The sequence below is a fragment of the Corythoichthys intestinalis genome, chromosome 5 (genome assembly GCF_030265065.1).
Source record: "Corythoichthys intestinalis isolate RoL2023-P3 chromosome 5, ASM3026506v1, whole genome shotgun sequence".
In the NCBI taxonomy this organism is placed as follows: domain Eukaryota; kingdom Metazoa; phylum Chordata; class Actinopteri; order Syngnathiformes; family Syngnathidae; genus Corythoichthys; species Corythoichthys intestinalis.
This window is the reverse complement of record NC_080399.1, coordinates 27613128-27627707: the sequence shown is the minus strand read 5'-3', so window position 1 is coordinate 27627707 and position 14580 is coordinate 27613128. Positions and strand designations below refer to the sequence as shown.

Here is a 14580-nt window from a genome sequence, read left to right as displayed (position 1 = left end):
ATTAATTATGGAGTTTTTTTTTTAATTAAGCTTATGTTTACAGTGCAGTCAATTTCATTGCTTGTTTTTTTCCTTTCTACAGTTTAAAAAAAAAAATCGAGCAGTTTAATTTTCTGGTTCTTTCTTTGAATATTGGCTCAGATCTCAGTATATATCAGGGGCTGACTGGGGGTGGGGGAGTGGCCCGGGAGTCATTGAAAGCCCAGCCAACTTCATGGATGGTGTTGGAAGTACTCCAGCCGGCAACACAGAGAGGTCCACCACTAATATTCAGTAACCCTGGCCAGAATTTATTCAGAACTGTGGAATTACAGTTCCACAAAAATGAGAACTGTAACCTGATCAAAGTATGGATGTAGGAATTTTAATTCAAATTTTCTAAATGTTGGTACAATAAAAATGCATAGTTTTGAGGATGAGAGTTGTCAGAGAGGTCCAATACTAATATTCACCAACCTTGGCCAAAACCTATTCAAAATTGTGGATTTACATTTCCACATAAATGAGAACTGTAACTGGATTAAAATTCAAATGCAGGACTTTTAATCCATTTTTCCCAAATATTGGTACAGTAAAAATGCTTAGATTTGAGTAAGGGAGTTGTCAGAGAAGTCCAGTACTAATATTCATCAACCTTAGCCGGTACTTATTCAGATATGTAGATTTACATCATCCTTGTCCAGAATTTATTCAGAATTTTGGATTTACAATACCACAAAAATGAGAACTGTAACCTGATCAAAGTATGGATGTAGGAATTTTAATTCAAATTTTCTAAATGTTGGTACAATAAAAATGCATAGTTGTGAGGATGGGAGTTGTCAGAGAGGTCCACTACTAATATTCACCAACTTTGGCCAAAACCTATTCAAAATTGTGGATTTACATTTCCACATAAATGAGAACTGTAACCGGATTAAAGTTCAAATGCAGGACTTTTAATCCATTTTTCCAAATATTGGTACAGTAAAAATGCTTAGATTTGAGTGAGGGAGTTGTCAGAGAAGTCCACTACTAATATTCATCAAATTTAGCCAGTACTTATTCAGATATGTAGATTTACATCATCCTTGTACAGAAGTTATTCAGAATTTTGGATTTAAGGTACCACAAAAATGAGAACGGTAACCTGATCAAAGTATGGCTGTAGGAATTTTAATTCAAATTTTCTAAATGTTGGTCCAGTAAAAATACACAGTTTTGACTTTTGAGTATGGGAGTAGTCAGAGATTCAAGACTAATATTCACCAACCTTGGCCGGAACTTATTCAACATTGTGGATTTACAGTACCACATAAATGAGAACTGTAACCAGATTAAAGTTCAAATGCAGGACTTTTAATTTATTTTTCCAAATATCGGTACAGTAAAAAAGCATAGTTTTGAGTAAGGGAGTAGTCAGAGAGGTCCACAACTAATATTCAACAACTTTAGCCAGTACTTATTCAGATATATAGATTTACACTGCCACATAAACGAGAACTGTCACTTACCATCTACTAAAACGATGTTTGTACTGATGTGACAGCGCACAGAACGCACATATAGATGGAGCAGTTTTGAGATCAGACAAATGTATTCCATTTTTAAATGTAGACAACGGTGGAGTTATACATTTTAGTGTTGAGAGTGTTTTTAAGAGCTGGGAACAACGCGAGCACACATAAGTCAACTGCCTTGCCTTTAGATCAGAATGCATTTACCGTAATGGTTGGAGTACGCAGGTGCGCTAATTTTTGGGTCCGCTCATTCGACCACAGGCCCATCAGAGAAATCCCCGGTATCCCTGTATGCCAAACCGCCCTTTCTACAATATATATAAATTCATTCATTCATTCATTTTCCATGCCGCTTATTCCTCACGAGGGTCGCGGAATATATATAAATTTAATTAATAATTTTTTTTTTCATCGGGAGAAAATATTTTGTACTTTTACTAAAGTAATATTTTTGCCCCTGTATCTGTACTTTAACCTAAATAAAAAACAAAGTGAGTACTTCATCCACCACTGCTGATGCCATAACTACACAGTGACAGCAACTTCCCGTGTCGATACTCCCATCCAGATTCTCACCAAATTGTCTAAACTTGTTCCTAATGTTGTAGCCTTTGCAACTCCTCCTTGACACCTCACGTCTCGACGTTAGATAAATAGGAGCTGGTGTGGTAGCAGGCCGACCTCCATCTGTGCAGTGGCTCCAATCCTTATTATCACTCCGTTCACCTCTGACCTCTTTCGGGGACATAATGCCGCCGTGCACAGTAGCATTACACAAGTGCTGCTGTGCCATGACCTCAACGTGCAGGTAAAAGTGGATGAGTGCTGTTATTTAAAGAATGTACATCACAAAGCAACGTTCCTATTGGTATTGAATTGCCACCCACTTTTATACAACTGTCAATATACATCCTCAGGTTACCACTATTAAATTAACTTTTTTTTTTTTCATTTTTCTTGAATGCGACCTCATTTGACCTGTGTGTTTGAGTGAATGTTGATCTAAAAGGAAAAGGAAACACTGAGGGGACAGCAAAACTAAAAGACACAGATTGCACAAACAAAGATGTTCTTTATTTTAATACTCTCTGGTCCCTCCATGAAAAACAAATGCAGGAATGACTATGTGACAAAAGTCCAAAAATAACACTTTACAACAATTTATGTCCGACGAGCACGTAAAAGTTTGATGCGACAAAAGAATTAAGAGTCAAACAGGTGGCTTTTAGCGCGCCCGCGAGGTGCTGAAGCCTCTTAATCCCAGATTAGGAGTGACAAGTCATTTCACTGGATGCTCCCATGATAATCCCAGATGCGCGTCTTCATCCCTCCCTTTGACAATAAGCTTTGTTCCCTCAGTCTGAACTGAGGAAAGCGCTTTCAGGATTTCCCCAAGACCGCACTCACTTGGAAGCTTGAAATGTCTCAATTCATACGTTAATTATTGACTCCTTTAAATGTGTAATGTGTGCAGATGGCACACACTTGAAAATGAAGTCATTTCAAGGCTAAAACAACAGTAAAATTCAAACAACAGTGATATTCTAAAGTTGCATTTAACCATAGAATTCAAACCACTGTGAAATACAGCTCAGCATCAGTGGATTAGTCCTTGTGCTTTTTCTCTGTATTATTTCAGACTCAAAATAGGCACAAATGATTTTATGCATGACAATTACCAATGTTTTTACTCGAATCACCTTGGCGGTACGCTTTTGTCAAGTCCCTGTAAATAAAACACACACACAGGCGTACGCCCGGTGTGCGCCTTCCCTCCATTCTTACTGTACAAGGTGTCCATTGTGTATTAGCATTGTTCTCGGTGCACAGGGCCTCGCTTCAAAATACTCCGCACAGTAATCCGCCCAATCAGAGCACTCGTTATTCACACGAATCTAATCCCTCAAATCGGACCAAATATTTACATCTCAAGTATGTTATTCAACATGACTGACGTGCGAAGGTGGAAACATCTGTGCTTGAGTTCTTTATATTTTGTACTCACTGGGCATTTTTCAACACAGACATTGCCACAAAAACAAGGTCAGTGGCATTGTAGTTGTCTGACGGTAACAGGTGCTTTCAACACACTAAATTTGCAGTTTCAATTTTACAGTAGCCCGTTTTACAGAGAAATTCTTTAATACACAATTTATGTGTATGCCACAGCCTTTGGCACAGTACCCAGTGAGGTAGGGCGCAGTGAGTCAACTCATAATCTGAAGGCGCTGAAGTCACCAGTGAATGCTCTGTGAAAGCACGCGTTTCTTAAAGTACAGCAATTAAAAGGAGAATAAATGCCGACAGAATATTAAGAACAGCTCTCAGCCATTACAACTAGAGCTGAAACGATTACTTGAGTAACTCGAGTTTAAAAATTGATCAAGGAGTTTTATTCGCGTCGAGGAATCGTTTAATTTTGCCAGCTCTAAGCATCACGTTTTGCCACGACTACTTTTCATGCGGCACAACGCGCTGATGTCACATACGTACTAGAAGAAAACATATTTTATATATATATATATATATATATATAATTAATTCATCGTAATTAATCGCAATTCAAACCATCTATAAAATATGCCATATTTTTCTGTAAATTATTGTTGGAATGGAAAGATAAGACGGATATATACATTCAACATACTGTACATAAGTACTGTATTTGATTATTACAACAATAAATCAACAAGATGGCATTAACATTATTAACATTCTGTTAAAGCGATCCATGGATAAAGACTTGTAGTTCTTAAAAGATAAATGCTAGTACAAGTTATAGAAATGTTATATTAAAACCCCTCTTAATGTTTCCGTTTTAATAAAATTTGTAAAATTTTCAATCAAAAATAAACTAGTAGCTCGCCATTGTTGATGTCAATAATTACACAATGCTCACAGTGCTGAAACCCATAAAATCAGTCGCACCCAAGCGCCAGCAGAGGGCAACAAAACACCAAAAAAACAAGTAACAGGTGGACATGACACTGTGCTGTCATTTTAATCTGTTTGAGCGGGGCATGTGCATTAAATGCATCAAATATTCTAACATGATTAATTAAAAAATTATATATACGTATGTATGTATATGGCATAAAACACTCAGGTGACTTGAAGTTCCGCTCTGAGACCCCCATCAAAATTGTCCTATATGCATGTGTGATACATCATCGGAAAGCTTAAAATCTCAATTTTCTGGTGGAAGAAAAATTTTAAAAGGGAGAGACTTAAAAAGAATGAATAAATAAACAGCGAAACGCCATGATTTTAACGAGATATTATCGCATACTTACATTGTTTCGATCCAAAAACTCCATGTGGCATGTATAACCGAGTATCAAGAGACAGCTGTGAATGGCCACAGCCAGATTTTTGGGGGGTTTTATGGGTGAAGCATAGTAATATAACAAGGATCGCGATGCAGAAAGCGCAGATATGAAAGAGTGGTTGAGATTTTCTTTTTCATATATTCACCCTTTTAAACGATTTTTTTTTTTTTTTGGATGGATGGATGGATGGATTATTTATCATCTAAAATATCGGGGAAAATGCGACAGTAACAAATAAAATACGATTAAGCGATAGTTATGAGGTAGATATCTGTTACGTATTTACAGACACTATTTATTTCATTGTTTTTTCAAGTTTAAAATATGCAAGTGAATCATTTCTTAAAGTCTTTTTTTTTCGACTAAATTTTAGACATCAATTAATGATTCTAAGCTAAAAATGACATTTCAAATGATACAGTGTACCACAAAAGTGAGTACACCACTCGCATTTCTGCAGATATTTAAGTATATCTTTTCATGGGACAACACTGACAAAATGAAACTTTGATACAATGAAAAGTAGTCTGTGTGCAGCTTAATAAATAGAGTTATTTTATTTTCCCCTCAAAATAACTCAAAATATAGTCATTAATATCTAAACCCCTGCCAACAAAAGTGAGTATACCCCTTTGAAAAAACGTACATCCCTAAATGTCCAAATTGAGTACTGCTTGTCATTTTCCCTCCAAAATGTCATGTGACTCACTACAGGAGTGCTGCCTCTTTTGAAGATGGTACACAAGAAAGCCCACCCGTCTCATCAGGCCATGGGACATGGTTTCAGTAATCCATGTGCTTTGTTGACATGTCTTCAGCAAACTGTTTGCGGGCTTTTTATTCAAAGAGGTGTACTCACTTTTGTTGCCAGGGGTTTAGATATTGATGGCTATATTTTGAGTTATTTTGAGGGGAAAGGTCCCATGAAAAGATATACTGCGAGGGGTGTACTCGCTTTTGTGACACACTGTAAATATAATTACTAGAGATGTCCCGATCGATCGGGTCCGATCACGTCATTTTCAAAGTATCGGAATCGGCAAAAAAATATCGGCCATGCCTTTTTTTAATACATATACAGTATATATTTTGATTAAATCGTTTTCTAATTGTATTTAACGTTACAGACATAATATGTTACACTCATCCTGAGTCTTTAGTTTAGGCTTAAGGTAGGGTTATCAAAAATATCCCGATAACGGCGGCAATTAATTTATTTAAAATGTGTCACGTTAAAATACTTCACGCAAGACCCTCACATTGTCGCGCTCAATCTGTAATGACACCGTTTTACCTATATAGAGAGATAAAAGGCAGCGCAAAATGAGTAGAGTGAATTTTGGCAGCCTTTGGAGCCTTTCTTCAATTGGCTAAAGCCTTGCACTCCCTCTCCCTATGATTAGAAATATCATGGGAAGCAATGAGGGGAAGCAAGGTGGCAATTGATCTTTGTCTTAACACCTTAAGTTATTACCCAAAGCAGAGAAGATATATCAATTGGTAGCACTACGCACAGTCATGGTTCCACTTCCCATCATGCATTTAGGCAAGGCTACAGTATCATTTACTGAAAGCTCAACAAATACACTAGATGGCAATATTTAGTCACAATATACAAAGTCACAAGTCTTTCTATCCGTGGATCCCTCTCACAGAAAGAATGTTAATAATGTAAATGTCATCTTGAGGATTTATTGTCATAATAAACAAATACAGTACTTATGTACTGTACGTTGAATGTATATATTCGTCCGAGTTTTATTCATTTTTTTCTTAATGCATTGTCAAAATGTATATGATCGGAAAAAATTATCGGGAATGATTGGAATTGAATCAGGAGCAAAAAAAGCAATCGGATCGGGAAATATCGGGATCGGCAGATACTCAAACTAAAACGATCGGGATCGGATCGGGAGCAAAAAAAAAAACATGATCGGAACAACCCTAATAATTACTTCGCTTCTTTTTATGGCTGGGTTGAAACAAAAGCTGTTGCGCGGCGTCTGTAAACGGGTGTCTTCAGGGTAAAACAGACCAATTAAAAATAGTTTGGGGGCTAAATGCGCCATGAAACTGCTATGGCAGCATATAGACATATTGTTCTATCAAACACAACAGTTCTTTTGGCTTAAAATACAGCAGTTTATTTTAAAGAGGGGTGTAAGAGGAAAAACTGCTTTTTCAGCCTTGTCTGTGTTTTCCGCCATATATATTTAAATCATTCATGCATAGGGATATAACGACGAAGAAACCGACGAAAGCCAAGAGAAAGGCACCAAGAAAATGTCAAAAGTGTGGCAGCATTTCAAGCTGGAGTCCAAGGTGAACACCGTTTAATGCAGGGGTGGGCAAACCGGTCCTCGAGGGCCGCAGTGGGTCCTGGTCTTTGTTCCAACTGATTCAGTACACACAGTATAACCAATGAGGTTTCAGTGGAAACAAGGAGCACCTGACTGCAATCAACTGATTGCACTTGTAAGAAACCAGATTGGTGAAAGGCTGTCCTCATGATGGGTATGAACAAAAACCCGCACCCACTGCGGCCCTTTGTGGAATTAATTGCCCACCCCTGGTTTAATGTATTCATTGTAAAACAGCGCTTGCATAACACTACCCCCGCCCAGGCCCGGCTACCTGTGGCCCCGCCGACGGTTCCGCAATCCCGGCCCCCGAAACCGGGGACGGGCGCCACTGTGCCACCCGCCCGCCTAGCCCCCGCTCCACCGATGACACTAGATCAGAGCGGGACTCAGGACATGGTAAAATTAAGTTAACGTAGCGCTATTAAATACGATTAACGTTGCTGTACCTTGCTACCGTAACATTAGACCTGTGGAGGGGTAGGTTTATATTAATTATACTACTGTCGATGCGTGGTGAACATGTCTTTCATACAGGCTTTACTTGATCTGTAGAGTAATGAGGGTGTAAAAAAAACATAATAAAGCTAACTGTCAATTTTAGCTCGATAATCATTGATGGATAAAACACCAAGTCGCACTGGTACCTAATGTGCTCCAATACAGCAAGTATCATGCATTTTTTTGAACACTGCAAAAACTCAAAATCCTATCAGGACTTACAATTTAGACTTAAAACTTAACTACAACTTAAAAATAGCTTGCAGAAAAGGAAATTCAATTGTAACACGTGGGAAAAACACCTAACTTTTAAGTGATGTGTGTTATCAAGTGTAATGGCTTTTTTAGGTTTTTATTTATTTATTTATTTATTTATAAGATCTTAAGTTTTTTTGAGTGAGAGCAGTAAATTTGTTGTTTAATTTTTCTAGTCACATCTGAGAAGCAATTGTTGGCTGTTTTCAACAATGTACATCTAAAATAACGACATTGTCTACAAATGGTTCAATGTTCCGTGAAATGTCTTCTTTTCTCATGTATATGGCGGAAAACACTCAGGTGACTTGAAGTTTCACGCTGAGACCCCCAATTTGGCCAACTTTCAAAATTATCCAATATGCATGTGTGATACATCATTAGAAAGCTTAAAATCTCAATTTTCTGGGAGAAGAAAATTTTTGAACAGGAGGGCATTAATTTTTTTTTTTTTTTTAAACAGCAACACCCTAACTGGTGATGAGAGCACGCGAGAGCAAAATTAAAGACGCCAAAATTTAACGAGATATTATCACGTACTTACCTCGTTTTGATCAAAAAACTCCATGTAGCATGTATCATCAAGTGTCAAGACACAGCTGTGAATGGCCACACCCAGATTTTTTGGAGATTTTATGGGTGAAATATGGTGATATAACAAGGGTCGCGATGCAGAAATCGCAAACAACAAGGAGTGGTCGAGAGTTTCTTTTGCATATATTTACCCTTTTAAACGTTATTTTTTTTATTTTTCTTTGATTGTATCGAATATTTATCATCTAAAATATTGGGGAAAATGCGACAGTAACAAAAAAAATACAATTAAGCGATAATTATGAGGTAGTTATCCGTGACTTTTTTACAGACGCCAATTTTTTAATTGAGAAGTAATATGTTTAAAAGTTTCAAATATGCGAGTCAACAATTTTTTGGAGTCTTTTTTTTTAACTAAATATTAGACATCAATTAATGATTCTAAACTAAAAATGAAAGACATTTCGAATAATAAATACGATTGCTTACCTTCTTTTTATGGCTGGGTTGAAACAAAAACGGTTGCGCGTTGTCTGTAAACGGAGGTTTCCAGGGTATAACGGACAAATTAAAAATAGTTTGCACCATGAATCTACTATGGCAGCATATAGACATATTGTTCTATCAAACACAACAGTTGTTTTTGCTTAAAATACAACAATAGATATCCGAGACTTTTTTATAGACGGCAATTTTTTCATTGTGATGTAATTTGTTTAAAATATGCAAGTGAATAATTATTTAAAGTCTTTTTTTTTTTTTTAACTAAATATTAGACATCAATTAAGGATTCTAAGCTAAAAATGACAGACATTTCAAATAATAAATCTAATTACTGACCTTCTTTTCATGGCTGGGTTGAAACAAAAGCTGTTGCACGGTGTTTGTAAACGGGGGTCTCCAGGTAAAAACGGATAAATTTAAAATAGTTCGGGGGCTTAATGCGCCATGAAACTGCTATGGCAGCATATCAAACACAACAGTTCTTGCTTCTTAAAATAAAGCAGTTTCTTTTAAAGAGGAGTGCAAGAGCAGAAACTGCTTTTTAAGTTTTGTCTCCGGCTTCCGCCATATTTATAATTGTTCTTTACCTAAAAAAACAATGTTTAATCCTATTACTCGATTAATCGATGAAATTTTCAGTACAATACTCGATTACAAAAATATTCGATAGCTGCTGCCCTAGTTGCAACAGCCGTAATAAATAAAAAGTGAACTGCATCACCACTGCCAAGGCACAGTTTTGGGAGCGGCTCTCGGATTGGCTTTTCTTACAGATCTCAACTTAACTTTATTTATACACTGCTTTCACAACATGCGCAGCTATACTATGCAAGTGTATTTAATAAAGTGAGCAAGACAGAGCAGCTCCAATTACTCTCGTGCAGACGAGTGCACTGTAATTAAAGACTTCAATCCCTGAGCTCCGCCAGTTGACTTTCCTTTAGGGATGGGACTAATTGATGGTGACACAAAACAAATGGAGGAGGGATTATGGGATTGACACACACACACACACGCCACCACACATCCCCATGTACTTTCTCACACAAACTCTCACATTTACACACACCCACACTCACTCTCTCTCATGAACAAAAATACAGTGTCACTGTCTGAACCCATCTAGGCAGTCAGGTGCATAGACACAGATTGGGCAAGATGTGACATGACCATTATGCAAATTTGATCAACACAGATTTTCCTATTTTCATCTTGATATCACATGATAGATATTCAAATATAGATTTATACTTGTAGAGTATACAGTTTGTCATAAGAAGCAACCGTGACAATTGGGGGTACCTGTGAAATCCCCACACCCCTGCCCTGACAGCGACCCTGCTCACATGCGAACATAAACACATTCAAGATTTCGTCTCCAACTGTATTAAGATCTAGCTGGGAAGCTCATTTGGTGGACAGTCAGAATTCATCGCTAAAATGTTTAGCACCTCACTCTGCATTAATGTTAAATGGGAGTGTCACAGTCCACAATAGAACTAAATGGGATAAAGAGAAGGAGGAAGAGGCTTTGTTAAAAGCTGGCGTAAATCCCATCAAGGAAGAAGAGCAAACGGGAAGATCAACACCATTCCTTATGCGTTAATGTCAGGACAGGAGATTGATGACAATGATGACAATATGAATCACAAAAGCATGATTTACAGTGGAAAATGATTTTAGCCCTTAAATACAGCTATATATATATATATATATATATATATATATATATATATATATATATATATTATTGTACTGCAGGTTTTACTTCATGAGTAACGTAGACACAGGCGTAGACATAGGCCAATGTTCCTATTGTTGAAAGCACAAAAGTGTGTAATAAACAACTAGCACATTTATATTTTGCATTTTGTTTTCTTAGTGTACCGAAAAATAACCGAACCGTGACCTCAAAACCGAGGTACGTACCGAACCGAGATACATATATATAAGCACGGGAAACACCTCCCAAGGTGGTGGAACATGAGAGAGCTAAGATCCTGTGGAACTTACGGATGCAAACTGATAAGAAAGTCATGGCCAACCAACCGGACATCGTGATCATGGATAAGCAGCAGAGGACAGCCGTTGTGATCAATGTAGCCATTCCCAACGATGTCAGTATCAGGAAAAAAAAGAACATGAGAAACTAGAGAAATACCAAGGGCTAAAGGAAGAGCTGGAGAGAGACATCAGGCATCTCCGTCCAGAAGAGCGCAGTACTAGGAACAGCAAAAATACTGTGCAGGACCCTCAAGCTCCCAGGCCTCTGGTAGAGGACCTGAGCTTGAGATGAACAGCCACACACCCTACCAGCGGGACATGGGGGGAGGGAAGTGGTTATTTATATATATATATTTATATATAGAGATGCATAAATATACAGTTCAGCCCAAACATCTGAACACACCTTCTCATTTGTGTGTTTTCTTTATTTTTATGAGTATTCATTTCATGACTACCCTATTGTAAATTCTCACTATAGGCAATAAAACTGAATGAACACGTGTGGAGATATGTACTTAGGGGAAAAAAAGGTGAATAAACTAAAAAAATGTATAATATTCTAGTATCTTCAACGTAGCAACCTTAGGCTCTGATTACGTTTTTGCACAGGGAGTCACGAAAATGGTTTTTGACCTCACAGGTATGCCTTTTCACGGTTAATTAGTGGAATTAATTGCTTTATCAATAGGGTTGGGACCTTCATTTGTGTTGCATTGAATGAGATGTGTCCAAACCTTTGGGCTGTACTGTGTGTGTGTGTATATACAGTACATACATACATACATACGCACACACACATATATTATACATATACGTATATGACGGAAAACACAGACAAGGCTAAAAAAGCAGTTTCTGCTCTTGCACGCCTCTTTAAAATAAACTGCTTTATTTTAAGAAGCAAGAACTGTTGTGTTTGATATGCTGCCATAGCAGTTTCATGGCGCATTAAGCCCCCAAACTATTTTAAATGTATCCGTTTTAACCTGGAGACCCCCGTTTACAAACACCGTGCAACAGCTTTTGTTTCAACCCAGCCATGAAAAGAAGGTCAGTAATTACATTTATTATTTGAAATGTCTGTCATTTTTAGCTTAGAATCCTTAATTGATGTCTAATATTTAGTTTAAAAAAAAAAAAAAGACTTTAAATAATTATTCACTTGCATATTTTAAACAAATTACATCACAATGAAAAAATTGCCGTCTATAAAAAAGTCACGGATATCTACCTCATAACTATCGCTTAATTGTACTTTTTTCGTTACTGTCTCATTTTCCCTAATATTTTAGATGATAAATAATCGATCCAAACAAAGAAAATAAAAAAATAAAAAATACGTTTAAAAGGATAAATATATGAAAATGAAAATCTCGATTATTCCCTAATGTCTGCGATTTCTGCATCGCGACCCTTGTAATATTACAATGTTTCACCTGTAAAATCCCCTAAAAATCCAGCTGTGGCCATTCACAGCTGTGTCTTGACACTCGGTGATCCATGCTACATGGAGAGGTAAGTACGCAATAATATCTCGTTAAAATCATGGGGTCTTTGTTTATGCTCTTGCATGCTCTCACCTCCAATTAGGGTTTTGCCGTTTAAAAAAATAATTTTACGGGGATGGCGTGGCTCAGTGGCAGAGTTGTTGTCCCCCAATCCAGAGGTTGTGGGTTTGATTCTTTGCCCTGATGAACTCGCCTAAGTATCCTTGAGCAAGATACTGAACCCCACATTGCTCCTGGTGCTGCATCACCAGTAGCTAGATGGCGATGTAAGCGCTTTGAGCACCTTGGAAGGTGGAAAAGCGCTATACGAGTATGACGCCATATACCGTTTTATTAACAATGTCCTCCTGTTCATAATCTTTCTTCCCCCAGAAAATTGAGATTTTAAGCTTTCCAACGATGAATCACCCATGCATATCAGACAATTTTGAAATTTGGCCAAATTGGTGGTTTTAGAGCGGAACTTCAAGTCACCTGAGTGTTTTCTGCCATATACTGTATATACAGTGGGGCAAATAAGTATTTAGTCAACCATGAGATGAAATACTGAAATAGTACAATAATAAAGTGCTAGACATGTCAAAGCGTTGTGACATTATGTTCTTGACACATAACATACGGATCGTCTGCTGGTTTAAAAAGCAGATGTGTAATGTTACCAGGATATGTAACAGGCCATATGGCCTGAAGTACGTATCACGGTAAATTGAGCAGATTTACCTCGATAACGATAAATGACGATAAATTCACTCAAGCGGACTGTTATATAATTTGAAAATTTGAATCAATGTGTGAAATACAAATCAACTGGTTCTCGTTGATTTATTTACCAGATTTCAATTTAACACATTTAAACTACTTGTCCACTTGCCTTACTACAATTGTACATGCAGTCTAAACATTAAGTATATAAAAACTTCTTGTAAACCATAAGAATTCAAGTATGAACATTTATAACAGCTTGTATGACTTGAACATTGTACAACATTATAAAAATCAATACGACTGTGCAAACATGTCATTGTGACACAAATGAATTATAGTTTGAACAAAATACTTCAAACAGACAACTTATTGTTAATGGCTGCTGCGACATGATTACTCAACACAAGAGTTTACTTCAAGGTTTCAGGTTTTTTTCCCCAGAGCATTTTTTAATACATGCACGCACACATGCACTCCCCACACAGACACACACACATTAAAGCTATATTGCTCTTTTGTCAATGAAACATTTAAGATAAAGCGCTTTGGGCATGGTAACCATGCAGATAAATGCGCTATATAAGTACTGTCCATTTACCATTTAAGATTTTGTCATGGCATTAATGACACAGAATGAAGCAAGCACATACAGAAAAATAGCTGTGGCCATTAAACGGTCATATTAGAGGCTTCACTGTTGCATTATAATTTATGCTGAATGCTTTACCCTCATAAAAGATATCAAAGAAATCACACACACAGATAAAAAATAACACGATATACTAATTGTTGGATGCAGTCTGTGGCCAATCCACTCATTAAGTTCCGCGGTTTTGACAAGGTTAGCGCCACTATCAGACTCCATCACATTCATTTTATAGCGTTAGCCGCTATCGTTAGCCTGTGGCCTGGCTACCAGTAGAAAGCACCCTCTGCTGAAATCGTGAGAACCAGGGAGTAAAGCGGGTGAAAGCCCGTTTGGAAGCCGCCAAGAGTCTACTTAATGTCGCGTTAAAGTTTGGCGAAGCTCCCTTAAGCTCGACTCCATCACGTTTGCTTATAGCAATAGCCGCTAGCATTAGCTGATAGCGTTAGCCTACCAGGCTTCTGTCTGTTCGAGTTCCCGATAACCACGTGACTTTATATTTAAGCCACTGACTGCTTTCTTAAAGGGGAATGAACATAGCTGAACAACACAAGAGTCTTGTTTTATTAAATTATCGAATTTACCGACATGGTCAAAATTACGTCGGTCATCATGAAGGATTTCGGTAACAGTAAATTTTCGGTATACCGCCCGTCTCTGATGTGTATATTTAGATTTCAGCCATTTCTATCTATTCCAGTCAACAAAACAAATGGACAGTGCTAACCCTAG

The 14580-nt window shown here is 37.4% G+C and overlaps 1 protein-coding gene across 5 annotated transcripts in view; it reads right to left on the bottom strand.

The window, feature by feature from the left end:
* Window positions 1-14580, bottom strand: part of LOC130915886 (transcription factor SOX-6-like) — a 233973-nt gene that overhangs the window by 159079 nt on the left and 60314 nt on the right. Inside the window, exon 1 of one of the 5 annotated variants that reach the window (XM_057836064.1) lies at window positions 2076-2569. The exons of the other annotated variants lie outside the window; for them this stretch is intronic. The gene's annotated coding sequence lies outside the window, so the exon portion shown is untranslated. Of the gene's footprint in view, window positions 1-2075; window positions 2570-14580 lie in introns of those variants that run through there. 5 annotated transcript variants of the gene reach the window in all.